This window comes from Nomascus leucogenys, chromosome 8 (assembly GCF_006542625.1).
Source record: "Nomascus leucogenys isolate Asia chromosome 8, Asia_NLE_v1, whole genome shotgun sequence".
In the NCBI taxonomy this organism is placed as follows: domain Eukaryota; kingdom Metazoa; phylum Chordata; class Mammalia; order Primates; family Hylobatidae; genus Nomascus; species Nomascus leucogenys.
In genome coordinates this window covers 81,338,294-81,366,053 of record NC_044388.1, presented here as the reverse complement: position 1 = coordinate 81,366,053, position 27,760 = coordinate 81,338,294, and the positions used below count along the sequence as shown (strand labels likewise).

At 50.8% G+C, this 27,760-nt stretch overlaps 1 non-coding gene across 1 annotated transcript; it reads left to right on the top strand.

Moving 5' to 3' along the window:
- The first annotated feature begins 19,598 nt into the window (after window positions 1–19,598).
- LOC115836440 lies at window positions 19,599–19,705 on the top strand. The gene has a single exon (XR_004031524.1). It is a non-coding gene; the product is annotated as a U6 spliceosomal RNA (small nuclear RNA).
- Window positions 19,706–27,760: the final 8,055 nt, after the last annotated feature.

The window sequence follows — 27,760 nt, the reverse complement described above, 5'->3', positions numbered from 1 at the left end:
GAAGCAGGCCTTTGTGAGGTCAGAGGTGGAGCTCTGGGTGGGCACTCTGGGCCTCACAGTCCCAGAGGAAAGGCCTGTCCTTCAAGCCAATGTGCAACCTGACTCTGGGGCCAGCGCCTGAGGAAGCCCTCCCTGAGCCCCACCCCTGGGGAAGGTTGCAGAGGCCTCTGAGCCCCCAGCGTTGGGGAGAGCTGTGCAGAATACAACTGGAGGTGGAAGTGTTGGAGATTAACAGCTAGGTGGAGGGGACAGGGGGAGGCCCTGGGTCAGTCCTCAGGGAAGCCCCATTCTGAAGGGGGAAAGGGAAACTCAGGACCAGTCCTCAGGGCCCCCAGTCTGAGAGGAAGGAGGACACATAAGCCATATTTGCAGAGAAACACCAGCCTGTGAGAGGAGGTAGAAGCCCAGGCCTGGCCCTCTGAGGGCCCCTAGTCTGAGGAGCAGTCCACCTGTCCTTGGGAAAACACCTCTCTTAGGAAAGGCCAGCAAGGCCCCCGTAAAGGAGCCAGAGCTGGATCGGGGCATGGGGCTTGGGGCTCAGTGGCGTGGGAATTCTGGGACTGAGGTGCAGTCAGGAGAGACCCTGGGGGCCAGCGGCAGTCCAAGAGGACTTTTGGAGCCAGGGCCTGACTGGGTCTCAAACAATGGGGCAGGCAGTTTGGGGTTTCAGCAGGTGGCCCAGTACTGAGACACAAGGGAGGTGTTTCTGGTCTGCAGACACTGAGGACACTTGCTACGTGGCGTGGTGGACAGCGGGTAAGTCCTGGGAACTTCTGGCACCAGGCTCCATGGATGGGAAGGGGCATAGGATTCAGTTGTCCAAAGCTCTGGTGTGGGAATGGAACTGTCCTGTAGAGGGTGCCAAAGACCAGGTCTGGAACCTGCATAGCCCCAGTCCCCATACCCCCCAACACCCCCTCCCACCCCTTCCAGCTTTTTCTGCAGATCTTTCTGTAGGGGTGAGGCAGAGAGAGGAAAGAGTTGGCCGCAGTCCCAGAGCTTCCTAGTCAGAAGCCGTCTGTAAGGCACTAATTTCCCTCTGCAGATTCTTTTTTTTTTTTTTTTTTTGGGACGGAGTCCCGCTCCGCCCAGGCTGGAGTGCAGTGGCACAATCTTGTCTCACCACAATTTCTGCCTCCCAGTTCAAGTGATTCTCCTGCCTCAGCCTCCCAAGTAGCTGGGATTACAGGCATGCACCACCAAGCCCAGCTAGTTTTTTTGGATTTTTAGTAAAGACGGGGTGTCACCATGTTGGTCAGGCTGGTCTCGAACTCCTGACCTCAGGTAATCCACCCGCCTTGGCCTCCCAAGGTGCTGGGATTATAGGTGTGAGCCACCACACCCAGCCTCCCTCTGCAGATTCTACGTGGGCTCGAGACTCAGCCTCTCTTCCTCAGGAAGGGAGGGGTACACGCCTGCAAATGGGAGAGCCCTGCCTTTATTCCTTTCCCATGTGTGCTCCCAGGGCCGGGATGAGGTCATGTTAGAAGTGGATCTGGGGTCTTGGATGAGGTCAGCACTTGGGCAGAGTTGAATTGAGCTGGTGTCAGGTTCGTGAGGGAGGGAATTGAGATCCATGCCGGGGTCAGAGATTAGGCTCTAAGCTGATTTACAGGGCTTGACCCTGGGGACTGAGAGGTGGAAAAGGGACAGTCCCATTGTGTCCGGAATTCGTGGGTTCTTGGTCTCACTGACTTCAAGAATGAAGCCGCGGACCCTCGCGGTGAGTGTTACAGCTCTTAAGGTGGCGCATCTGGAGTTTGTTCCTTCTGATGTTTGGATGTGTTCAGAGTTTCTTCCTTCTGGTGGGTTCGTGGTCTCGCTGGCTCAGGAGTGAAGCTGCAGACCTTCGCGGTGAGTGTTACAGCTCTTAAGGTGGCGTGTCTGGAGTTGTTCGTTCCTCCCAGTGGGCTTGTGGTCTTGCTGGCTTCACTGCCAGGAGTGAAGCTGCAGACCTTCGCAGTGAGTGTTACAGCTCATAAAAGCAGCATGGACCCAACGAGTGAGCGGTAGCAAGATTTATTGCAAAGAGCAAAAGAACAAAGCTACCACAGCATAGAAGGGGACCCAAACAGGTTGCCGCTGCTGGCTTGGGCAGCCTGCTTTTATTCTCTTATCTGGCCCCACCCACGTCCTGCTGATTGGTAGAGCCGAGTGGTCTGTTCTGACAGGGTGCTGATTGGTGTGTTTACCATCCCTGAGCTAGACATAAAAGTTCTCCTGTCCCCATCAGATCAGTTAGATACAGAGTATTGACACAAAGGTTCTCCAAGGCCCCACCAGAGCAGCTAGATACAGTGTCGATTGGTGCACTCACAAACCCTGAGCTAGACACAGGGTGCTGATTGGTGTATTTACAATCCCTGAGCTAGACATAAAGGTTCTCCAAGGCCCCACCAGAGCAGCTAGATACAGAGTGTCGATTGGTGCATTTACAGACCCTGAGCTAGACACAGGGTGCTGATTGGTGTATTTACAATCCCCTAGCTAGACATAAAGGTTCTCCACATCTCCACCAGACTCAGAAGCCCAGCTGGCTTCACCCAGTGGATCCTGCACCCAGGCTGCAGGTAGAGCTGACCTGCCAGTCCCGCGCCGCGCGCTTGCACTCCTCAGCCCTTGGGTGGTCGATGGGACTGGCCGCCGTAGAGCAGGAGGCGGCGCTCTTTGGGGAGGCTCGGGCCGCACAGGAGCCCGTGGAGGGGGTGGGAGGCTCAGGCATGGCGGGCTGCAGGTCCCGAGCCCTGCCTCGCGGGAAGGCAGCCAAGGTCCAGTGAGAAATCGAGCGCAGCGCCGGTGGGTCGGCACTGCTGGGGGACCCAGCACACCCTCCGCAGTCGCAGGCCTGGGTGCTAAGCCCCTCATTGCCCGGGGCCGGCAGGGCAGGCCGGCTGCTCTGAGTGAGGGGCCCGCCAAGGCCACGCCCACCCGGAACTCCAGCCTGCCCGCAAGCGGCAGCGCCGCGCGCAGCCCCGGTTCCCGCTCGCGCCTCTCCCTCCACACTCCCTGCAAGCTGAGGGAGCCGGCTTCCGCCTTGGCCAGCCCAGAAAGGGGCTCCCACAGTGCAGCGGTGGGCTGAAGGGCTACTCAAGTGCCACCAAAGTGGGAGCCCAGGCAGAGGAGGTGCCGAGAGCGAGTGAGGGCTGTGAGGACTGCCAGCACACTGTCACCTCTCACCATCTGGTAAGCAGCAGGTGACTTAGGACACACCAGATAAGCTGGAAGGAATACAGACGGGGCTAGCCCAAGCTCGAGGGGGACAAGGGTCTTCCGGAAGAGGTGAGTTTTCCAAAACGAGCAGGGGGAGGAAGGGCACCATGGCATTTGAAGCTTGATGGGATTGTGAGAAAACCTGGGAACTGTGAGTGACTTGCAGAGGGCTGCGGAAGTGGGCAGGGATAGACCATGAAGCGCTTTGTCGGCCAGGCCCAGGAGTTCAGACTTTAACCCGAGGGCCTGAGGAGCCTGCGAAGGGTTCTAAGCAAAGAGAAAAGCAACAGGGTCAACCTGAGGTCCCTGAGGCCCCAGGGCATCCAGCAGGCAGAGGCGCAGTTGGGCCTAGGCTGGGGAGAGGGGTCTAGCTGGAGAAAGAGAAGAGGAGATATCAGCCCCTGGGCATTCACTAGAGTCGCTGGGGCTGCCAAAGAAACACAGGGAATGAGGCAAGGGCCAGGGCCAGGATTCTGGGGAACAAGGATGACGAAGAAGGAGTGGGTGGGGAAGGAGCTTGGAACCCAGACATGGGGCTGCCCAGAGGCTGACGGGAGCCAGTAGGGGGCTGTTGCCCCAGAGTTGGGTGCTGGGAGGGGCTGGCCAGGCAGGTGTTTGCAGAGAGCTGCCTGGATGAGCTGGTGGGGATAGAGGGTGGCAACAGTGCTGAAGAAGCAGAGACTGAGGAGGCAGAAAGTTCAACTGCAGAGAGAAGAGAGGCCCCTTTAGGGCCACCAAGGTGGGAGTTTGGGTCAGAGCTATGAAGCATGTTAGTCTGCACAGAGCCTGCGGGTTTGGGTCAGAGCTGTGAAGCATGTTAGTCTGCACAGAGCCTGTGGGGGTGTCTCTGGGTCTCTGAGCCAGTGGAGATAGTTGGAGGGCAGAGAGGGGACAGCCGGGGTCCTTTCTTCATAGGATGGGCTTGAGTAGAGTTACCAGATAAAATATAAGATGCCCAGTTAAATTTGAATTTCAAAGAAACAATATTTGACACAACCTTAAACCTGGTATACCTTTAGTCTAAACTCAGGCCCTCTTGATGCTTAAACTGTGACTGTCCAGGACACACACACACACACACACACACACACACGGTTTTATTTTTAGCAAATAAAAATATAGCCGGGCGCATTGGCTCACTCCTGTAATCCCAACACTTTGGGAGGCTGAGGTTGGTGGATCACCTGAGATCAGGAGTTCAAGACCAGCCTGGCCAACATGGTGAAACCCCATCTCTACTAAGAATACAAAAATTAGCCAGGTATGGTGGCAGGTGCCTGTAATCCCAGCTACTCAGGAGGCTGAGACAGGAGAATTACTTGAACCCAGGAGGCAGAGGTTGCAATGAGCTGAGATGGTGCCACTGCACTCCAGCCTGGGTGACAGAGTGAGACTCTGTCTCAAAATAAATAAATATATAAAAATAAAATAAAATAGTTTTTTATTTTATTTTATCTTTTGAGACGGAGTTTCGCTGTTGTCACCCAGGCTGGAGTGCAGTGGTGCAATCTTGGCTCACTGCCACCTCCACCTCCCGGATTCAAGTGATTCTCTTGGCTCAGCCTCCTGAGTAGTTGGGACTACAGGCATGAGCCACTACACCCAGCCAATTTTTGTATTTTTAGTAGAGATGGGGTTTCACCATGTTGGCCAGGCTGGTCTCGAACTTCTGATCTCAGGTGGTCCACCCCCCTCAGCCTCCCAGAGTGCTGGGATTACAGGCGTGAGCCACTGCGCTCCGTCTAAAATACTTTTTCATTCAAACATTTGTTAAGAATGTCTTTCTATGGCAGTAGTTCCACGTCCACCTCATGCCTGTTGTACAGCATTCCACCTGATGGAGATTACATAATAAGGAATCCTTCTATTGATGAGCGTTTAGATTGTCTCCAATTTTAAACGGACCCAACTCTTCTCTATTATGAACAGCACGGGATAAACACAATTGGCTGAAACTCAATTAAGGATGAAAATGCAAATCGAAATTTTAAAATATCAGAATGAAGAAACAAAAATGACTAAAGATGCTAAAAACTGTCCCTAAATGTCCCCCAGAGTGTTGACAAACCAAAAAAAACTAAACATTTTGATTATTTGTTTCAATCAACATGCCATTGGATTAACTTATCACAAAAACTGCTTTTCATCACGTTATTTTACACTTGTGGTTTTTCCGACTCTTTCGAGCCACGGAATCCTTTGCATAACTCAGGAGCCCATGGTATAAACAAGTAAGGAAGGAGTCGCTCTGGCTCCAGGCGCAGGGGTGGGGGTAGGAGGGCAGGGTAGGTCCCTCAAGGAGACCTGGTCTCTCTCGAATCATCTGAAGCCATGAAGGTTCTCAGAATGCCCCAAAAAGAAAAGACACTTAAGCCCCACCCAGGTAAGTGTCTCCTTCCAAACTTATTTTTCAGGTAGGAAAACAGATTCAGAGCAAGGTAACAACTTGCCCAAGATCACCTAGAACTAGAACATCCAGACCAGGGCTCTGGCTCACCCCAAGGAGACCAGGGTTTCCCTACTAGGCGGCGAGGCTGGGGAGGGGCAAGGGCACAGGCAGGACCCAGGAAGGTCTTTAACTCTCACACCCACCAATTACCAGAACTCACCCTCACCCCCGCCCAGGCTCTCATCCTTCTCAGAATCATCCATGGGCCTTCAGCACAGAGCAGATGGAGACCAAGGCAGACAGGATCAGGCACAGCCACTTGTCCAAGGGCAAAGATCCCCTGAAGTCGAGAACCCAGAATTCCAACCTAGGCCTACTCCATCCTAAGAGCCTATATCGAGCTGCCTAACTTGGCATCTGAAACCAGGGACTGAGCTCAGGCTTGTCACTTTCTAGTAGGAGCTGGAGCTATCAGGGAAGGCTTCCTGAAGGAAGAGGGGTCTTATTAACGGAAGCAGCCAGGGGGACAACACTGAAGAAATTTGCATGTGTGAGAAGCATTTGTGTCTTTGTATATACCTATATGTGAGCATGTGCCTGTGTGGATGGACAGGTGTGTGTGTGTGTATGTGTGTGTACGCACACATGCATCTGCTTATTATGTGTCTGGTCTTGCACACGGAAGCCTCTCTGTAGTGAGACACACACACACACACACACACACACACCCCGAGTTGTGCACACGTGAACATGCGATCATTCTTCCAGGTTAATATTTCCCTGCCTGCGTCAGCACGGTCCCAGTAAGTGGGCAGCTCGATGCAGGAACGTGCCCTATCTGATCTGGTCTGGGGCTGTGGGTCCGGAACAGGGGGATTAGGGTGGGCAGGGAGCCCATCTCAGTTTCCCCCAGGCAAGCTGCACTCTCTCCACTCTCCTGCTCAGCCAGAGAAAGGAGATGGCCCCAATGTAGTGTGACTGCCTGGTCTCCCCACTCACTCTGGGGAGTCCCTGATGGGACAGCCTCCTTTCTTGCCTCCACATAGGCCAAGGCCAGCCGTTCCCTGAAAGACCCTCCCTACTTCCTCATCTCTGCCCAAATCCTGAGGCCTCTCTATGCATAGTTGTCCCCCTAAGGGCAAACAGGGAGCAAAGACCCTAGGAAATGCTCACAGTGAGCGCCTCCCTTCAGCAGGAAAGCAGCTTTGAAATGTCCAGGTGAGCCAGTGGGAAGGTGGGATTCAATTGGCAGCTTTCCAGGAGCACAGTGATTGCACCAAAGGCCTGTGCAGAGATCTGTGTGGTCAGGGTCTGGGGTACCGGCACCCACGGGCATTAAGCTTCAGCCAGGAAGGCTTGGTGGGACATGTGGACCCCAGGGAGAGTGGCAGCTCCCTAGTTGCTGGGCCTCTCTCTGGGTTGATGGAGAACCCTCCCACGCCTGCACTGGTCCCTGGGGTGCAGGCTGGGCCAGGCTGGGCTGGGTGAGCAGACACTGTCTCTTCTGCTTTTGGGACAGCCCAAGGGCTAGCGTGAGTCAAACCTAGGTGTCCTGGCTCCTAGCCCAGCTAGAGGATGCCCCAGTGCTTCCCTGAACAGGAGGAGAGAGAAGGCTGGAGCATGGACGGCGGGAGACGCTCACCGCTAAGGCTCTTCCCACAGTATAGCCCCTCTGCCTCCACCTCCCTCAGGCTCCATCTCTGGGCAGTCTCCTCTCCACCCTAGGGGCACATTAGGACTTTCATAGGCCCTCAGCGTTTTTTTTTTTTCCTAGAGACAGGGTCTCGCTCTGTCACCCAGGCTGGAGTGCACTTGGCTCAGTGCAGCCTCAAACTCCTGGGCTTGAGCAATCCTCTCACCTCAGCTTCTTCTCACTGAGTAGCTGGGACTACAGGCGCACACCACGATGCCAAACTATTTTTTGTATTCTTTTTGTAAAGACGAGGTCTCACTTTGTTGCCTAGGCTGTTCTCAAACTCCTGGGCTCAAGCGATCCTTCCACCTTGGCTTCCTAGAGTGCTGGGATTACAGATGTGAGACACCGCACCCAGCCTGGCATCTGTGTGTGTGTATGTGTGTGGTAAAAAATGCAACATAAACTTAGTGATCTTAACTATTTTTTTTGGTTGGGGGACAGCAGGTCTTAACTTTTTTTTTTTTTTTTTTTTTTGGTGAGTCTTGCCCTGTCATCCAGGCTGGAGTGCAGTGGTTCGATCTCGGCTCACTACAACCTCCACCTTCCAAGTTCAAGCGATTCTCCTGCCTCAGCCTCCCGAGTAGCTGGGACTACAGGTGTGCCCCACCACGCCCAGCTAATTTTTGTATTTTTAGTAGAGACGGGGCTTCACCATGTTGGTCAGGCTGGTCTAAAACTCCTGACCTCATGATCTGCCCGCCTCAGCCTCCCAGAGTGCTGGGATTACAGGCATGAGCCACCACGCCCAGCCCAATCTTAACTATTTTTTAGTGTAGAGTTCAATAGTGGAAAGTATATTCACATTGTTGTACAATCTCCAGAACTTTGTCATCTTGCACAACAAACTCTATACCCATTAAACCACTCCTCAATTCCCTTTCTCCTACTCCTGGCAACCACCATTCTACCTTCCATCTCTATGAGTTCGACTACTCTAGATGCTTTATATGAGTGAAACCATACACTGTGTGTCTACCTGTGCCTGGCTTACTTCACTTAGCATAATGTTCTCAAAGCTCCCTCCATGTAATGTGTCAGAATTTCCTTCCTTTTTTTTTTTTTGAGATGGAGTTTTGCTCTTGTCCCGCGCTCAGGCTGGAGTGCAATGGCACAATCTTGGCTCACTGCAACCTCCCCTCCTGGTTCAAGTGATTCTACTGCCTCAGCCTCTCGTAGCTGCGATTACAGGTGACTGCCACCATGCCCAGCTAATTTCCTTCTTCTTAAGTCTGAACAATATTCCATTGTATGAATGTACCACATTTTGTCTATCCATTCAGCTAGCCCTGGACTTGAGTTGCTCCCCTCTTCTGGCTGTTGTGAATAGTGCCGATATGAACATGGGTGTGCAATTATCTTTTTGAGATCCTGCTTTCAATTATTTTTAATTTTAGGTTTGAGGACACACATGAAGGTTTGACATATAGTAAACACATGTCATGGAGGTTTGTTGTACAGATTATTACATCACCCAGGTGTTAAGCCCAGTACCCAATAGTTATCTTTTCTGCTCCTCTCCCTCCTCCCACCCTCAAGAAGACCCCAGTGTCTGTAGTTTCCTTCTTTTTGTTCATAAGTTATCATTTAGCTCCCAGTGCTTTCCGTTCTTTTAGATATATGTGCCCTTGGCATTTTTGCCCTTTTGGGCCCCTTCTTCCAGCAAATAATAGTAATAATTAATTCTATTTTACAACTATTTGTATAAAGACAAATATGTTTTTTGTTTGTTCGTTTTTGTTTTTTTTGAGGCAGGGTTTCACTCCTGTCACCCAGACTGGAGTACAATGGCGCGATCTCAGCTCACTGCAACCTCTGCCTCCTGAGCTCAAGCGATTCTCCTGCCTTGGCCTCCCAAGTAGCTGGGATGGCAGGTGCCTGCCACTACACCTGGCTAATTTTCGTATTTTTTGTATAGGTGGAGTTTCTCCATGTTGCCCAGGCTAGTCTCAAACTCCTGAGCTCAAGCAAACCACCCACCTCAGCCTCCCAAATAACTGGAATTACAGGTGTGAGCCACCATGCCGGCCCTGATGTATTAATATTAAAACATTTTCTTCAGCCTACAAGTTCTTCTTTTTCTTATTTTGATGCAAACTAAAACATTTTGTGGGCCCTTAGATTCAACATTCTCAAAAGTCCTGTGCCTCCTGTGCATCATGGAGAAGGCAGCCCTGCATGTCTCTCACATCCTCTTCCCCCATGCAAATGCTGCCACCTCCCCAGCCTCCATCTCCAGCCCAGAGCTCAAGAACAAGTGATCCAGCCTCCTCTCTTGTTATCTCGTATGTGTAACAAGCACATTACCTTCACCTGCCCCAACCCAACCTCACCTCCCCACAGTCTGACCCTTTCCCAAGGGCCTGGCCCAAGGAATGCTCCTCCCCACCACGACTCTGAAGCTTTCCCTCCAGGAGTCACTCAACTGCTCCCCCTCTCGTGGCCCCCTCAGTCAGCCCCAAATCTAATCTCCAAGAGCCTCTTCACGGATCTCCCGGTCTGCATCCCCCTTGAAGTAGGAGGCGGGACTTGACTCCAGAGGTAGGACTCGGACACTGGACCAGATTGAGGACTAGCTAAAACAGGGCTGGAAGCAGCTTTCTAATCAGACATGCCCCTCAATGTGCCATGTCAATTTATCATTGCTATGTCAACACCTGGGAGTTATCACCCCTTTCCATGGCAATGACCCAGTGGCCCAAAAATTACCACCCCTTCCCCTAGAAATTTCTGCATAAATTGCCTCTTAATCTGCATACAATTAAAAGTGGGTATAAATATAACTGCAAAACTGCCCTGGGCTGCTGCTCTCTGCCTATGTATAGCCCTGCTGTGCAGGAGCAGTCATGGAGCTGTAACACTGCCGCTTCAATAAAGCTGTTTTCTTCTACTTCTCTCTGCATTGCCCTTGAGAGGCAAAGCCGAGAACCCTCGCAGGCCAAGCCCCACTTTGGGGCTCACCTCTCCTGCATCACCCTCACCCATTCTCCATTTTACAGCAATTTTTTTTTTCCTTTTTGAGACGGAGTCTCGCTCTGTCACCCAGGCTGGAGTGCAATGGAGCGATCTCAGCTCACTGCATCCTCCATCTCCCAGGTTCAAGAGATTCTTGTGCCTCAGCTTCCCAAGTAGCTGGAATTACAGGCACCCACCACCAGGCCCGGCTAATTTTTGTATTTTTAGTAGAGATGGGGTTTCACCATGTTGGCCAGGCTGGTCTCAAACTGCCTATTTTATTGTATTTTTATTCTTCTGAAATATGTTAAATTCCAGCTACTCTGTCATTTCATTCCTACATTCTTCAGTGTTCCCTCTAAAATATAGGAACATTTTCTTAAATAATCAGTGCCATACCTGACAAAATATACAATTCCATAGAATGATCAAATACTTGCAATTGTTTCAAAGTGTCTTTTTGCATTGATTTGTTGGATTGTTTGCCTCAGGATCCAAACAAGGTCACACATTACGTTGGGTCAAATGTTCTCTTAAACAAGAGGAATTCCCCTTTCTCTATCATTATTTTTTCATGTCATTGACTTGTTGAATAAATGTGGTCCTATAAGAGTCCCACATTCTAGATTTGTCTGTTTTTTCTTTGTGGTGTCATTTAGCTTTTCCGTCATCCCCTGTATTTCTTTGAGTAAGTGGCTGGGCATAGTGGCCCACACCTGTAATTCCAGCACTTTGGGAGGCCAAGGCAGGTGGATCGTTAGAGCCCAGGAGTTCAGTGCCAGCCTGGGCAACATGGAGAATCCCAATCTCTACAAAAAACACAAAAATTGCCAGGCACAGTGGCTCACGCCTGTAATCCCAGCACTTTGGGAGGCTGAGGTGGGCGGGTCATGAGGTCAGAAGCTTGACACCATCCTGGCTAACACGGTGAAACCCCGTCTCTACTAAAAATACAAAAAATTAGCTGGGCATGGTGGTGGGCGCCTGTAGTCCCAGCTACTCAGGAGGCTGAGGCAGGAGAATGGCATGAACCCGGGAGGCGGAGCTTGCAGTGAGCCAAGATCACACCACTGCACTCCACCCTGGGCAATAGAGAGAGACTCTGACTCAAAAAAAAAAAAAAAAAAAAAATTAGCCAGGCATGGTGGCATGCACCTGTAGTCCCAGCTACTCAGGAGCCTGAGGCAGCAGGATCACTTGAACCTGGGAAGTCAAGGCTGCAGTGAGCCATGTCTGTGCCATTGAGCAAGTCCCTATCTCAAAAAAAAGAAAAAAAAAAGAGAAAGAAATTTAAAAAATATATATGAGAAGTTAGCTCTGGGCCGGGCGCAGTGGCTCACACCTGTAATCCCAGCACTTTGGGAAACCAAGGCAGGTGGATCGTCTGAGGTCAGGAGTTTGAGACCAGCCTGGCTAACATGATGAAACTCCGTCTCTACTAAAAATACAAAAATTAACTGGGCGTGGTGGTGCACACCTGTAGTCCTAGCCACCGGGGAAGCTGAGGCAGGAGAATCACTTGAACCCAGGTGGCAGAGATTGCAGTGAGCGGAGATTGCACCACTGCACTCCAGCCTGGGCAACAGAGCAAGACTCTGCCTCAAAAACAAACAAAAAAAAGTGGCTGGGTGTGGTGGCTCACTCCTGTAATCCCAGCACTTTGGGAAGCTGAGGTGGGAGGATCACCTGAGGTCAGGAGTTTGAGACCAACCTGGCCAACACGGTGAAACCCCGTCTCTACTAAAAATACAAAAAAAATTAGCCAGGCCGGGTGATGGGTGCCTGTAGTCCCAGCTACTCAGGAGGCTGAGTCACAAGAGTTGCTTGAACCTGGGAGGCAGAAGTTGCAGTGAGCCAAGATTGTGCCACTGCACTCCAGCCTGGGTGGCAGAGCAAGACTCTGTCTCAAAAAAAAAAAAAAAGCTCTAATGGTGTATGGTTTATTTATTTTTTATTAATTTATTTTTTATTTATTTATTTATTTTGAGACGGCTTCTCACTCTGTCCCCCAGGCTGGAGTGCAGTGGTGTGATCTCAGCTCACTGCAAGCTCTGCCTCCCGGGTTCACACCATTCTCCTGCCTCAGCCTCCCAAGTAGCTGGGACTACAGGCACCCACGACCACGCCTGGCTAATTATTTTGTATTTTTAGTAGAGACAGGGTTTCACCGTGTTAGCCAGGATGGTCTCGATCTCCTGACCTCATGATCCGCCCGTCTGGGCCTCCCAAAGTGCTGGGATTACAAGCGTGAGCCACCGCACCCGGCCCGGGTTTGTTTATTTTTTTGAGACAGTCTCGCTCTGTTGCCCAGGCTGGAATGCAGTGGCATGAATGTTGCTCACTGCAGCCTTGACTTCCCGGGTCCAAGTAATTCTCTCAGCTGGGGCTACAGGCACGTGCCACCATGCCACGCTAATTTTTGTATTTTTTGTAGAGATGGGGTCTCGCCATGTGCCCAGGCTTGTCTCGAATTCCTGGGCTCAAGCAACCCACCCACCTCGGCCATCCAAAGTGCTGGAACTACAGGCACGAGCCACCGCGCCCGGTCTGGTGTGATTTTATTTAGGTTCAGTCTTGCATGTGGGCTGGGGCAGAGGGTCCTCTGTGGAAGTGCTACATGCTTCCTATTTCATCCCATCAGGAGACACGTCATGTCTAGCTGCCCACGTTCAGTGATGCATGCCAACTGCTCAGTGGCTTCAGGGAGTGACAACCTGACCCCTCCATTGTCACATTCCCCCCTGCCCCCCCCATCAGTCCTTCGCCTTCTGCTTTTATTCTTTGATTTCTGCCTAAACCCATTTCATAATCTTTCCACAATAAAGCATTTTAAAGGAAAAGCTCCAAGCAGCAATTTCCTAACCCACAGGAAAGAAAGAGTCTAAAAATGGTAGAGTCTCAGGTACCAGATTAATCGGAGCAGGGAGGAGGCTCAGGATAAGGGACGCATCATGAGAAGGAGGAAGGAGAGACTGAAGTGGTGGCCGGAAGGAGCAGTGGAAAAACCCAGAGACCTCCTGGCCAGGAGCCTGAGTTTGAGGCTGGTTTGAAGTTTTCCTACTCAGGGCCCCACCTGGGTGGTGAGTTGTTTATAGCTCAGGCTTTTTAGACAGACAGACCTGAACTTGAATCCAGCTCAGCTTCTTAATCAGCATTGGGTGACTTAAAGCAAGAAATTTAACTGGGCTTGTTCATCTGTAAAATGAAGATATGAATCCATACCTTGCAGGGTTGTTGGGAGAATGGACTGAGTGGGCAGGGGGCGTGGCAAGGGCCTGGGAGAGTAAACACTCTGGGTGGTGGGCAGGAAGCCCATTTGAGGGAGGGAAACTCTGTACTCCACACCTCCTGTCCTTCTCCTGCCCTAATAGATTCTTGCCTGATGCCAGGACCAAACTAGAAGTGCTGGGAGTAGAGTATAATATGCTCATTCCGCAGACAGCAAGAGCAATGCTCAGGGACATCTACCTTCCTCTTTGGCTGCCCCAATGGTGTGTCTGGTCTCCTAGCCCTTGCCTTTGTAGCCTAGTGGCTTAGCTTTCTGGACTTGAACCCTTGGTCACCCCCTCAGTCTAGGGGCCAGGCTGCCCCAGGCACCCTGCAATTGCCAGCCCAGTTAACAGGCAGCCAACTCACTGAGCGGCTGGGGGATCCAAGCATGACAGGGCCTTGGGCAGGCTGCCTCCTGGGGACAACTGGCTTGCTGAGGCCATGACGGGTGCGGCCATTTGATTCCCAGATGATTTCTCCTACACTGGGAACATAGCAGATGCACAATAAATGTTGAGAGAATGGAGCTTTCCCCCACTGAGTGGGAGAGAAATTGTTTGTCAGATGACTCTGCCTGTGGGGGCATCTTGGGCTTCCCCAGGAATTCATGGCTCCAAGTCCTTGAGCCCTGGGCGAGCAGGTGCAGGGGCAGCACCTGGGGTGCGGCAGTGAGCCGGAAGCTCCTCCTTCCTCCTGTTCCAGCCCGTCTACTCCCGCCCTGCCCGCCCCTACCCACAGCCCTGGCCCCTAGTTGAGCCTCTCACTCCTTTCACAGCAGCTGAGGCAACCCAGCCAAGAGCCTCAGTGAGATGGGGTTGGGTAAGGTGGAACCTTAACCCCCAGACTCCCAACCTCATCCTGTTTTCAGCACCCATGAGACTGGCTCTAGCACCCCCTGCTGGCGGCCGAAGCTGACTCCTTTAGCCTGAGTCCACTGGAGGTGTCACCTGTGCGTGCGTCCCCAACTCCAGTCCCCTCAAGGGCTCCACCCGGCCCAGCCCACATGCCTTTGTTGTGGCTTCCAAGTTTTCTTTTCCACGTCACCTGTGCTGCTTGCTCTCTGGTTTTGTTGACTTTAGTGCTGTCTCTGTTTGCTCTGGCTGAGCCAACAGCCTCAGGATGAAACTCTGAGTCCAGGAAGTGTGAACCTGAGAGGCAGCAGGCTGGGGGTGGGGATGGAGGCAAATGAGAGAGAGGGTAAGATCTGAGCTGGTTCCCAGCCTCAAGCTGGAGTTCATGGCGGTTCACTCCAGCAGCAGGATCGGGGCCTAGGGGCAGGGATGGGTGGAAGGATTTTTCCAGCCTCACTGAGAGCAGGTCTTGGCCTGTCACATCACTGTTTTGAAGTTTATTTGGAAGCTCAGCCCCAGAACTCTAATGCTTCACATCTCCAGGAGGTCTGAACCCCTCTGTGGGGCAGTGCAAGTTCCCTGGAGGCTGCGATCTGATTTCAGCCCCTAGTCCTTCAACCGAGCAACACAGGGGATACCACCATCCCCCACAGGAAGCCTCCAGGACCCAGCTTTCCTGACTTTCCATGCACCTCCATGAGAATCTATTACCCAGCAGCCTGGTAAGGTGACCCCACAGGGATTATTGCCCCTCTACAAATTGAGCCCCAGACATGGTAAAGGGACATCTCCAAAGTCACCAAGTGAGAGCTTCCTGGAAGTCCAGACCCTTTGCCCCTCTTCAAGCATCTCTCAGATCATGGAGCGTGATGGGAAGGCAGCACCAGGCCCCAGGTGCCGGGGCAGGGGCCAACACACCAAGTTATGGAGTGTGCATACAGTGCCACACAAACCAGGGGCATGCGAAACCTGGGGCTGACGTGCTCACCCCACAGCCCCCCAGACCAGATGCAGCCAGGACCCTCACGTCCCTCCTGCCTGCAGAGGGGGTAAGAGAAAGCAATGACTGAGTGCCCACCTGCCACTCACTGCTCCCAGCCTGCCTGTGTGGCCTGTGGGGTGTACATGCCGTCTCAGGGTTAGGACAGTGGAACCACCCTGGCCTGCAGCCGGGAGCTTAGGGATAAGGTTAGGGAAGCTGCTGTCGTCACCACAGGCTTAGGGTGCCCAGCTCTGCCAGCTGATCCAGCCAAGTCCTTCTTGGGAAAGATGAGCTGTCATTAGAGAGCCCTTCCCACCTCTCAGACCTCCCCTTCTTATGGCTCGACAGGCTCTGAAGCTGCAATCCTTCTTTTCAGGAAGACACCTGTCACATGCGCGTGTGCTCTGGGAAGTGCTGTGTGTTCATCCACACCGCCTCCGCCCATGCCACGTGCCCCCTTCGCACCTGTGGCCCACAATCTAGGGGGCTGTGTGCCTGGGGACTCCCTATGTATGCTCAGTCAGACACGGGTACACATCTTGGACCCAGGTGTGTAACAGCATTGCACCCATATAGATGAACACACAGGTGCTACATTCTGCATTCCCCCTACCCCTTTCAGAGCGAGGACCATTTGAGGGTGAGGGGTGAGTCACCTGCCAACCTGTGGGACCTGCTGAGCTAGCAGGATGGGAAGCCACAAGCTGACAGCTGTGGCCTCAAGGGACCAACACCCTGCGTGGGGCCCGCCCAACCACCAGCCTCCAGCGCCCCCCAACCCCTTACCTCCACCCTTATTAACTCCTACCCACACCCTCAGCCAAGACTCATGCTAGCCAGAAAGGCACCTCTATTCCTTTACAACATATGTATGCAGCTGAGCTGTCGCTGTACCTCATGGGCTACTACCAGACCTCTGCTTCTGTACAGATGCCTCAGGGAAAAACCAGGGTGGCAGCAGGACCCATCCCTCTCCTCTCCTCTGTCCAAACCCCAAGACTCCTAACTATGCCCCCAATGGAACCCCTTCTTGTTGATAATTCATACCTTTTGCGCCTCTTAGCTCACACACACTTGAGCACAGAGCCCCATTCTAGGCCCAGACGGGCTCTGTCCCCTCCTGCCCTCTCTCACCTCTGTATTCCTGCTCAGGAGTCTGTCCCCAAGTCTGGGAACTCCCTGAGGACAGAGGGGCAGTCTGCAAACATAGACAGAAAACCAGGAAGCCCGAGTAGCCCAGGTGAGTCGATTGTCCCCCAGATGAAGGAAGCTGGTTAAAAGCCCACCTGGCTCCTTCTGTGCTTTACCAGCACACCCAGTTAGTCACCAAGTCAAGTCTTGCTGGGTCTAAAGAATGTCCTCAACTCCTACTCTGTGCCAGACATATCTGTAAATACATGGTCAACTTTGTACATGCGTCACTCGGCAGGGCATGGTGGCTCACACCTGTAATCCCAGCAATTTGGGAGGCTGAGGCAGGCAGATCACTTGAGGTCAGGAGTTTAGAGACCAGCCTGGCGAACATGGTAAAACCCCGTCTCTACTAAAAATACAAAAATTAGCCGGGCATGGTGGCGGGTGCCTGTAATCCCGGCTACTTGGGAGGCTGAGGCAGGAGAACCACTTGAACCCGGGAGGCAGAGGTTGCAGTCAGCCAAGATCACGCCACTGCACTCCAGCCTGGGCAACAAGAACGAAACTCTGGCCGGGCGCGGTGGCTCACGCCTGTAATCCCAGCACTTTGAGAGGCCGGGGCGGGTGGATCACGAGGTCAGGAGATCGGACCATCCTGGCTAACATGGTGAAACCCCGTCTCTACTAAAAATACAAAAAATTTTCCGGGCGTAGTGGCGGGCGCCTGTAGTCCCAGCTACTTGGGAGGCTGAGGCAGGAGAGTGGCGTGAACCTGGGAGGCGGAGCTTGCAGTGAGACAAGATTGCGCCATTGTACTCCAGCCTGGGCAACACAGCGAGACGGAAAACGAAACTCTCAGAAAAAAAAAAAGAAAAGAAAAAGAAAAAAAGAAAGAAAAAAAATCAGTCTAACTCTTGCCATCTTTCTATCTTTCTAATCTGAATGTTTTTACATATAGTGGTTAAGCATATGGGTTCTGTGCTGGGCATGGTGGCTCACGTCTGTAATCCCAGCACTTTGGGAGGCCAAGGCTGGGTGCAATGCTTGAGCTCAGGAGTTTGAGACCAGCCCAGGCAACACAGTGAAACCTTGTCTCTATTAAAAAATAGAATAACAAATAAAGGATATGACCTCTGAAGCCAGACTGCCTGGGCTTACATCTCTTTTTTTTGTTTGTTTTTTTTTTTTGAGACGGAGTCTTGCTCTGTCACCCAGGCTGGAGTGCAGTGGCGCAATCTCGGCTCACCACAAGCTCGGCCTCCCGGGTTCCATCCGTTCTCCTGCCTCAGCCTCCCGAGTAGCTGGGACTACAGGCGCCCGCCACCACGCCCGGCTAATTTTTTTTTGTATTTTTAGTAGAAACGGGGTTTCACCATGGTCTCGATCTCCTGACCTCGTGATACACCCGCCTCGGCCTCCCAAAGTGCTGGGATTACAAGTGTGAGCCACCGCGCCCGGCCTATGGGCTTAAATCTCATCTCTGCTGCTCGCTAGTTACTTTATCTCTCTGTACCTCAGTTTCCTCATCTGTGAAAAGGAGAGAATATCCTCCACGTGAAGTTGTTGTGGACACCAAATGAGTTTATAACACATACGAAGTGCTTAGGAGAAGGCCCGCTCTATCATAAGAGCTCTTAAGAGTTTGCTACTATTATTCTCCCTCCCTCCACTAATTCATTCCCTTATCGTCTGTCCCCAGCTATCCAGTCTTCACACAGCCGTCAATGTCACCTTCTAACCACAGATGTGATGGGGTCATTCCTGCACTTGCAATCTGTCCATGGCTCCCCGTGGCCTTCAGGATGTTGTCTGGCTCCTTAGCCCTGCTCACAAGGCCCTTCACACCTGGCCCAGTGCTCCAACCTTCCATTGCCCCTCTCACATTGCCTTCCACACCCAGACTCCCCTCAGCCGTCTCTGCCTAGAACCCTCTGTACCCTGCTGTGCTGGAAAATGCTTAACAACTGGATGTCTGTAAAAACTGCACGCACAGATATGTCCCTGTATTTATTATAAGTTTTAATAGTACAGAGCTGTAAAATAGCACATAATATACCAAATAAATCACACCAAAGTATACAGTGCTCTTTATTGTAAATTCTACAAAGTTAAATGCTCTAGAGAGTGCTTTTTTGACTTTTTGCCAACCCTTACATCTGCAGCCAACCTATGGTTGCAATTCATAGGATTTGACAAAGTCTAACTATGAACAAATGCTTGATTACTATCAAATTCAACAAGTAAGTCATTCATAGGCCAGACACGGTAGCTCAGGCCTGTAATTCCAGGGCTTTGGGAGGCTGAGGCAGGAGGACCCCTTGAGCCCAGGAGTTCAAGACCAACCTGGGCAACATGGTGAGACCCTGTCTCTACAAAACAAAGAACAAAAAAAAATTAGCCAAGTATGGTGGCATGCACCTGTAGTCCCAGCTACTTAGAAGGCTGAGGCAGGAGAATCACTTGAGCCCAGGAGTTTAAGCCTACAGTGAGCCATGATCATGACACTGCACTCCAGCCTGGGTGACAGAGGAAAAACCTGTCTCTAAAAAAAAAAAGAAAAGGAAAAAAAAATACACACACACACAAACTATTCTTAGTTCATAGGCTGGATTTAGCCTGCGGGCTGCAGTTTGTCAACCCCTGGTCCATGCAATCAACAGAATAGTCAATTAAGCGCTGATTTGTAGTGTTTGTCAATTTCAGCAACACAAATACTCCCACAATGGCCTATTTCCAAATACCGCTGTGTTGTCACTGAACAAAGAGGTGGGACGAGATGAGCAGAGCACATCATCATACAGACCCTCCACCTTAAAGATGCAATAGATGTAAATACCTTGAAGAGCATATAACAATAAAACATAGTAATAGGAAGTGATGAGTTTTGATTATATATTACCTTTGTTTTTAAAATAATTTAGTTAATTATATGTTTATATAATTTAATTTTCAGTGGTGGCGGTGTTTAACAAGCAGCCTGTAAAATTCCTGAAAATGGAACACTTGGCTCTCACAAGCCTGTTGGAGTGGCTCCAGCACGCCACCGCCTGTGCCTGTGCCATCTCCCACAACGCTCCCTGGCAAACGCCAAGTCACTCTTCAAGACTTAGTGTCATGCTCGCTTCAGCAGCACATGTACTAAAATTGGAATGACACAGAGAAGATTAGCAGGGTCCCTGCATAAGGATGGCAGGCAAATGTGTGAAGCGTTAAGCATTCCATAGATATATGTGTGTGTGTATATATATATGTATATATATATATATATATTTTTTTTTTTTCCCAAGATGGAGTCTTGCTTTGTTGCCCAGGCTGGAGTGCAGTGGCATGATCTCGGCTCACTGCAACCTCTACCTCCCAGGTTCAGGCAATTCTCCTGCCTCAGCCTCCCGAGTAGCTGGGATTACAGGCGTGTGCCTCCATGCCCACCTAATTTTTGTATTTGTAGTACAGACAGGGTTTCACCATGTTGGTCAGCCTGGTCTCGAACTCCTGATCTCATGATCCACCCACCTCGGCCCCCCAAAGTGCTGGGATTACAGGCATGAGCCACCACGCCCAGCCTCCATATTTTTTTTTAAAGAAAGGAAAAAAAGAAACTTAGGGTCCACATTACCTGCTGCCTGGCTCCCCTAGACTGGATGTGGTGCCTTCGATGGGTTCTCACAGCCATATAGGCTTCTCTGTCTCACAGCCACTAAAGGCTAGGCTACTCCACTTATTTTCTTGCCTGTTTTCCCTTGGGAGGAAAAATGAGCATGAGGACCAACAATCTTGCTCACCACAGAATACCCAGGGCTTAGAAAATGCCTGGTAGATAGAAGGTGTGCCATTAAAAGGCGTGGAATGAAGTAGGAAGCGGCTGAGGGGCCTTGCAGAGGGATCCTGGGGCAAAAAGACAGGATTAGGGAAGTGGGGTCTGATGAGAGGGGCTTCATCCAGGGGCTCAGAATGTCTGGGAGGGCAGGGTCAGAATGCCCCCTATTTGTTGTGGGGGCCTTTGGGTGCAGATGGCTGATCTACTGGCATCCTAAAGCACCACCCTGCCCCCAGAAGGTCCAGGTTTCCCCTTTCCACTCCACTCAGCCTGCATCACAGCTATAGTTTCTCTCAGCTCTCCTGGATTTCAGAAGGAACTTACAAGGGAGCCTCCCTGGTCTTCGGTGATCAGGTCAGGAGACACTTTGTCTTTGGGCTCCCTTTGGTAGGCAGTGATCAAGGAGATTCTCCCCATTTCACAGAGGAACACCTGAGGCACAGAACCAGCCTCACCCAAGCCTCAGATATCCCAGGGCTTCCCCTTCAGCTGTGAATCCTCCGAACCACGGCTGCGGGCCTAGACTACCCTGTTTCCAAGGTCATCCCGTCCATCTCCCTCCCCTGCCTTCTTTTTATCTTTTCCACACCTTTTTTTTTTCTTTTCCTCCACTGCCTTCTAACAAGACAGCCCCCTCTCCCTGCGTGGTATGGCTTTTCCCTTCCCTCCTCAGAGGCAGTCCAAATAGACACCTCATTCTCCCTAATCGGCCATCACCTGCCCTTCCTTTTTTTTTCTTTTTTTTGAGATAGAGTCTTGGTCTGTCGCCCAGGCTAAAGTGCAGTGGTGAGATCCTGGCTCACTGCAACCTCTGCCTCCTGAGTTCAACCAATTCTCCTGCCTCAGCCTCCCGAGTAGCTGGGATTATAGGCGCACGCCACCACGCCTGGCTAATTTTGTATTTTTAGTAGAAACAGGGTTTCACCATGTTGGCCAGGATAGTCTCGAGCTCTTGACCTCGTGATCCACCAGTCTTGGCCTCCCAAAGTGCTGGGATTACAGGTGTGAGCCCCCACACCCGGCCTGCCCTTCCTATAGTCTAACCTGAATTGCTCCTGCTTTCATGACACTGTCTTTCCTTCCCAGACAGGGATCTGGGGTCCCACCCTACAAGTGACCTCACCAAGGGACTGTTCTCCACCCTCTAACCCCTCCCCATCCCTACCGCAGAGCCAGGACCTAGCCTGGCCCAGCATCTGTCTCTGCAGTTCCTGGAGACAGTCACTAGGTAAGGGCAGCCGGCCTGCTGGAGCCACCTCGACCACCCCTGATCTTTGCCTAGGATCTGCCCCTGTTTCCTGGTTCTCCAGGACACACACCCCACCCTGGGGTGAGGCTCCACTATCCACCTGTCCAGACTTGCCTTCCATCTTGTGGGCTGACACGCCCAACCCAGCCAGTGCCCTGTGGTAGAATGTCTCACTCAGGTCAGAGAGTACAGCAGGAAGAGGGGGCTTGAGGGGGCACCTTCCACCCATCCCCATGGCTGACACCCCTTCCGCAACTCGGGAAGGTCCATGAAGGACCTCAGGACCCAGTTCACCAAACTCCTCAAGTTTTATAGGTAGGTGGAGTAAAGCCCTGAGGGCCAGACCAAGGCTTCAGGGTGGATTAGTGTCTGGGACAAGACTAGATCCCAGGCTAGATCCTATGCAAGGGAGGGCCATCCATCCCTACACAGGGAGACTTCTTCCCACAGACAGCCTCCAGGGAGGAGACTCAGAGGGCTCCCCTGAGAGAGTAGGGGGTGCTAGAGGAGTTACAGGGAGGTGGGTCCCAGTCCAGGAGAGACAATCTTGCCCTGCAGAGTTTTGGGAGGTTGGATACTTCCCAGCTCAGTGCTGAGGGATGGAAAACAGACCAGCTCACCCAGTAATTAGTGTTCCTTACAGGTGGCATACTTAAATGGGGGCGTGGGGGTGGGTGCTATCCTCCCCAAGGGCCGGCAATAGGGGGTGCATCATTGGCAATGAACTTAAAAACAATAAAACTGACTAAAAGTCAGTCTGCAGCCGGGCGCAGTGGCTCATGCCTGTAATCCCAGCACTTTGGGAGGCTGAGACGGGAGGATCACGAGACGGTGAAACCCCGTCTCTACTAAAAATACAAAAAAAAAAATATTAGCCGGGCATGGTGGTGGGCACCTGTAGTCCCAGCTACTCAGGAGGCTGAGGCAGGAGAATGGCATGAACCCGGGAGGCGGAGCTTGCAGTGAGCCAAGATTGCACCACTGCACTCCAGCCTGGGCAACGGTGCGAGACTCCGTCTCAAAAAAAAAAAAAAAGTCTGCTTCTTGTTGTCACCATCAGCAGCAATGTTAAACAATGTCAGTGGTAAAATACACAGATGGGGTGAACCAACTGCCCCCCTTTAGTACACCACAATTCCTATCTATATATTCACCCCCAAATTCCTGCCAATCAAATCTACATGATTTCTTAGATCCTAAGACAATTAAGCCTTCTTTGGAGAATGTATGGGTCCTTTTAGGACATTTTTTTCTGAATGTCTACAGAGCATCTTAAGAAGTGTTAATGTGCCAGGCGCAGTGGCTCAGGACTTTGCAAGGCTGAGGTGGGTGGATCACCTGAGGTCTGGCCAACATGGTGAAACCTCATCTGTACTATAAATACAAAAATTATCTGGGCGTGGTGGCGGGCACCTGTAATCCCAGCTACTTGGGAGGCTGAGGCAAGAAAATCGCCTGAACCCAGGAGGCGGAGGTTGCAGTGAGCCGAGATTGGATCACTGCACTCCAGCCTGGGTGACAAGAGCGAAACTCTGTCTCAAAAAAAAAAAAAAAAAAAGGAAGAAAAAATGTTAATCAGTTCCTACAAGAGTACTTCATTTATTCATTATTCATGTATTCAGCCGTGGGAGCTCTCCCAAGTGCTAGGTGGTAGATGTGCACTGGAGAACAAGTCCTAGTCCCAGCCCTGGAGGACTTATAAGGCATGTAGGGAAGCTGGTGAGTAAACAAGAAGCTACAATGCAAGTTTAGATGTGATAAGCACACGGGTCTGTGGGAGTTGAGAGGACAGCACTGAACCAAGCTTGGGGCTTGGGAATATCAGGGAAGCCTTCCTGGAGGAAGGGACATCCACTTTAACAGCAGAGATGAGAAAGAGTTAGCCAGGCAAAAGGGTGAGGGACAGAAAGAATAAGTCAACTCATGCAAAGGCCCCGAGGGAGCCTGGGAAATGTGTGGCTGGAGCAGGATGGGAGACCCTGACACTAGAGAGCTAAGCCCGGGCTGGACCATGAACGGTCTTGTACTTGCTCCAGGGAGTGATGGGGGTCACTGAAGGTCTGTAAACGGGAGTGGCAGGGAAAGATTAGTATATTAGAAAGCTCTAAAGCATTGCTGTAGCTCAGAAGGCACGAATTTGGTGAGAAGAGCAGGAGTGGAGCAGAGAAACTGGTTAGGAGGCAGTTGCAGTAATAACGGCAGGAGTTGGTGGTAACTGGAACAAAGGGAGTCACATCAGGATTGGAAAAAGGGGCTGGACTGGAGGATGGTGCCAGTGAATGATCGAGTCGGGGTGCAGGTGTGAGAAGTGTGGGGTAGCTCCAGGGTTTCTGGTGGGGTGGTGCCCCTCTCTGATGGGAACAAAGGAGGAGGAGCAGGCTTAGTGCATAATCGGGTCTTATTTTCATATTTCTGATAAGATTTTCTCAAGTCTACAGCACTTCCTAAATATGTCGTCACATGTGTGAGGTATTTTGTTTTGTTTTGTTTTTTGTGTTTTTTTTTTTGGTTTTGTAGATCAAGGTGGCCCCCAAAACATTCTTTCTGTGTAAGGAGAAGTTACTCTGGAGAATTAAAGTAAAAGAGATGAGAGATGCAGCAAAAAAGTCCACTTATTTACTCCGCTGCACTTTCCCTATCCCTCTTTCATTCAACACCTACAAAGTCTGGTGCTTGGAAATAGAAAAGAATCCTGAGCCAGGCACAGTGACTCACACTTGTAATCCCAGCACTGTGGGAGGCCGAGGCAGATGGATTTCTTGAGGCCTCCTGGTTCGAGACCAGGCTGGCCAACATGGTTAAACCCTGTCTCCACTGAAAAATACAAAAATTAGCCAGGTGTGGTGGTGCACGCCTGCAATCCCAGCTACTCAGGAGGTTGAGGCACGAGAATCGCATGAACCCAGGAGGTGGAGGTTGCAGCGAGGCAAGACTGGGCCACTGCACTCTCCAGCTTGGGCAATAGAGCAAGAGACTGTCTAAGAATCCTGGCCTCATAAAACTTCCAATCTAGGTGTTGGCTTATATCTTTAATCCCAGCGCTGTGGGAGACCAAGGTAGGGGGATTGCTTGAAGCCAGGAGTTCAAGACCAGCCTGGGCAACCCAGCACAACCCCTATGTACAAAAAATTAAAAAATTGTCTGGGCATGGTAGCATGGGCATGTAATCCTAGCTACTTTCAAGGCTGAGGCAGGAGGCTGCAATGAGCCATGATCCAGCCACTGCACTCCAGCCTGGGTGACGAAGCAAGACTCTGTATCTAAAAAAAAGAAAAAAAAAGAATTTACAATCTCATAAATCAGAAGTAATATAGGATTATAAAACACTGACATGGCCCGGTTAAGTGGCTCATGCCTGTCACCCCAGCACTTTGGGAGGCCAAGGCAGGCAGATCACCTGAGGTCAGGACTTCGAGACCAGCCTGGTCAACATGGTGAAACCCTGTCTTTACTAAAAATACAAAAATTAGCCGGGTGTGGTGGCACACACCTGTGATCCCAGTGACTTGGGAGGCTGAGGCAAGAGAATGGCTTGAGCCCAGGAGGGAGAGGTTGCATCAGCCAAGATTGCGCCACTGCACTCCAGCCTGGGTGACAGAGCAAGATCTGTCTCAAAAAATAATAATAATAATGGTACTTTCACATAAAACATTTTTTTTTTTTTGAGATGGAGTTTCGCTCTTGTTGCCCAGGCTGGAGTGCAATGGTGTGATCTCTGCTCACTGCAACCTCCACCTCCCAGATTCAAGCAATTCTGCCTCAGCCTCCCAAGTAACTGGGATCACAGCCGTGTGCCACCACTCCTGGCCAATTTTTTGTATTTAGTACAGATGGGGTTTCACCACGTTGGTCAGGCTGGCCTGAAACCCCTGACCTCAGGTGATCCACCCACCTCGGCCTCTTAAAGTACTGGGATTACAGGCATGAGCTACCATGTCTAGCCCCTCGCTCTGTCGCCCAGGCTGGATGTGATCTCAGCTCACTTCAGCCTCCATCTCCTGGGTTCAAGCAACTTTTCTGCCTCAGCCTCCTGAGGAGCTGGAATTACAGGCACATGCCACCATGCCTGGCTAATGTTTGTAATTTTAGTAGAGACGAGTTTTCACCATCTTGGCCAGGCTGGTCTCAGACTTCTAAACTTAGGTGACCCACCCACCTTGGCCTCCTAAAGTGCTGGGATTACACGTGTGAGCCACCACACCTGGCCATTTTTGCCTCTTTTTTTTTTTTTTATGAATGCATAGCTTTTATTCTAAATGTAATAATACCCACCAAAGAAAACGTGAAAACTACAAGTAAAAACAAATTGCTCACAATTCAGAAATAACATAATGCCTACTGATGCTTTCACTTCTTTTCATCCATTAATCTTTCTAAATGCTCTACTGACATAATTGAAAATAATTTCGCATAAGCCTGTTTGTATAATGCCCTTTTTAGCTAATGTCATGATGATAGAATAATTATCAACTCCAGAAGTATTATTTTAATAACTAAGAGACAAACCATACTTTATTTAACTACCTCTGTCACTGTCACTGAGCATTTAGTTTCCAACTTTTAAATTTTTTATTTTTTATTCATAAATATACATTTGTATTTCAGTGTTTCAATATTATAAATAATATTGGAATGATCTTTGGGCAAAGGCTTTGTCTATCTCTGCAATTACTTTCCCAAGGATCATCCTCAGAAATGAAATAGCTGAGGAAGGAATATGAGAAATATCCAGGTATGTTTTAATTTTTAATCCTTTATATATTTACCCTTCTTTTTTTTTTTTTTTTGAGACAGGGTCTTTGTTGCCCAGGCTGGAGTGCAGTGGCACGATCTTGGCTCACTGCAACCTCCGCCTCCCTGATTCAAGCAATTCTCATACCTCAGCCTCCGGAGTAGCTGGGACTACAAGCATCCACCACCAAATCCGGCTAATTTTTTGTATTTTTAGTAGAGACGGGGTTTCACCGTGTTAGCCAGGATGGTCTCAATCTCCTGACCTCATGATCCGCCCGCCTCGGCCTCCCAAAATGCTGGGATTACAGGCGTGAGCCACGGCGCCCAGCCTTCCCTCAGTTTCTTGAAACTCCCTTGGAGAAGAGAAGATGAAATACAGAGTTGACATGTCATGCCCAGATTCCCTTTGCCCTAATTACAAGAAAGTGTTTTCCCTGTTCCGTGAATAACTGCCTTTCTCTAAGTGGCCTCACTCTGATGAGTAACTGAAAATGCACTTCTCTGTTTGAACTTTGTCAGAAGTGTCCGTGCCAAAAAGCTTTGAAATGCTCAAAAGTACATAAAATAGAAAGGGACTGCAGAAATAAAACAGGAAACAAACAAGTTAATCAAGTGCTTAGCATAGTGCCCAGCACATATTAAGGACTTGGTAAATGGTATTTATTAACTCAACAGACATTTATGGATTTCCTACTGGAAGTCAGGCACTGTGGGGACCTGTCAGTGACCAAGACATAGTTACTGCCCTCCCACAGCGTCCTGCCTGGTGGGCAAGACAGCCTTAAACACATGATTACACGAATGGTGGTTAGTTATAAGTGTTAAGTGTCAAGGTACTGGGGGTCTATCACATCAGGACAAGGGGACACTGATGAATTATAAGGCTACATTGGGGTGAGGCATGGTGGTTCACGCCTGTAATCCCAGCACTTTTGGAAGCCAAGGAGGGCAGATCACCTGAGGTCAGGAGTTTGAGACCAGCCTGGCCAACATGGTAGTACCCCGTCTCTACTAAAAATACAAAATTAGCCAGGCATGGTGGCACGTGCCTGTAATCCCAGCTACTCAGGAGGCTGAGGCAGGAGAATCACTTGAGCCTGGGAGGCAGAGTTGCAGTGAGCTGAGATTGGGCCATTGCACTCCAGCCTGGTGACAGAGCGAGACTCCGTCTCAAAAAAAAAAAAAAAAAAAAAAAACAGTTGGGGTACGGTGGCTCACGCCTGTAATCCCAGCACTTTGGGAGGCCGAGGCGGGCAGATCACCTGAGGTCAGGAGTTCGACACCAGCCTGGCTAACATGGTGAAACCCCGTCTCTACTAAAAATACAAAAAAATTAGCTGGGCATGGTGGTGCACACCTGTAATCCCAGCTACTTGGGAGGCTGAAGCAGGAGAATCGCTTGAACCCAGGAGGCGGAGGTTGCAGTGAGCCAAGATCTTGCCATTGCACTGCAGCCTGGGGGACAGAGTGAGGCTC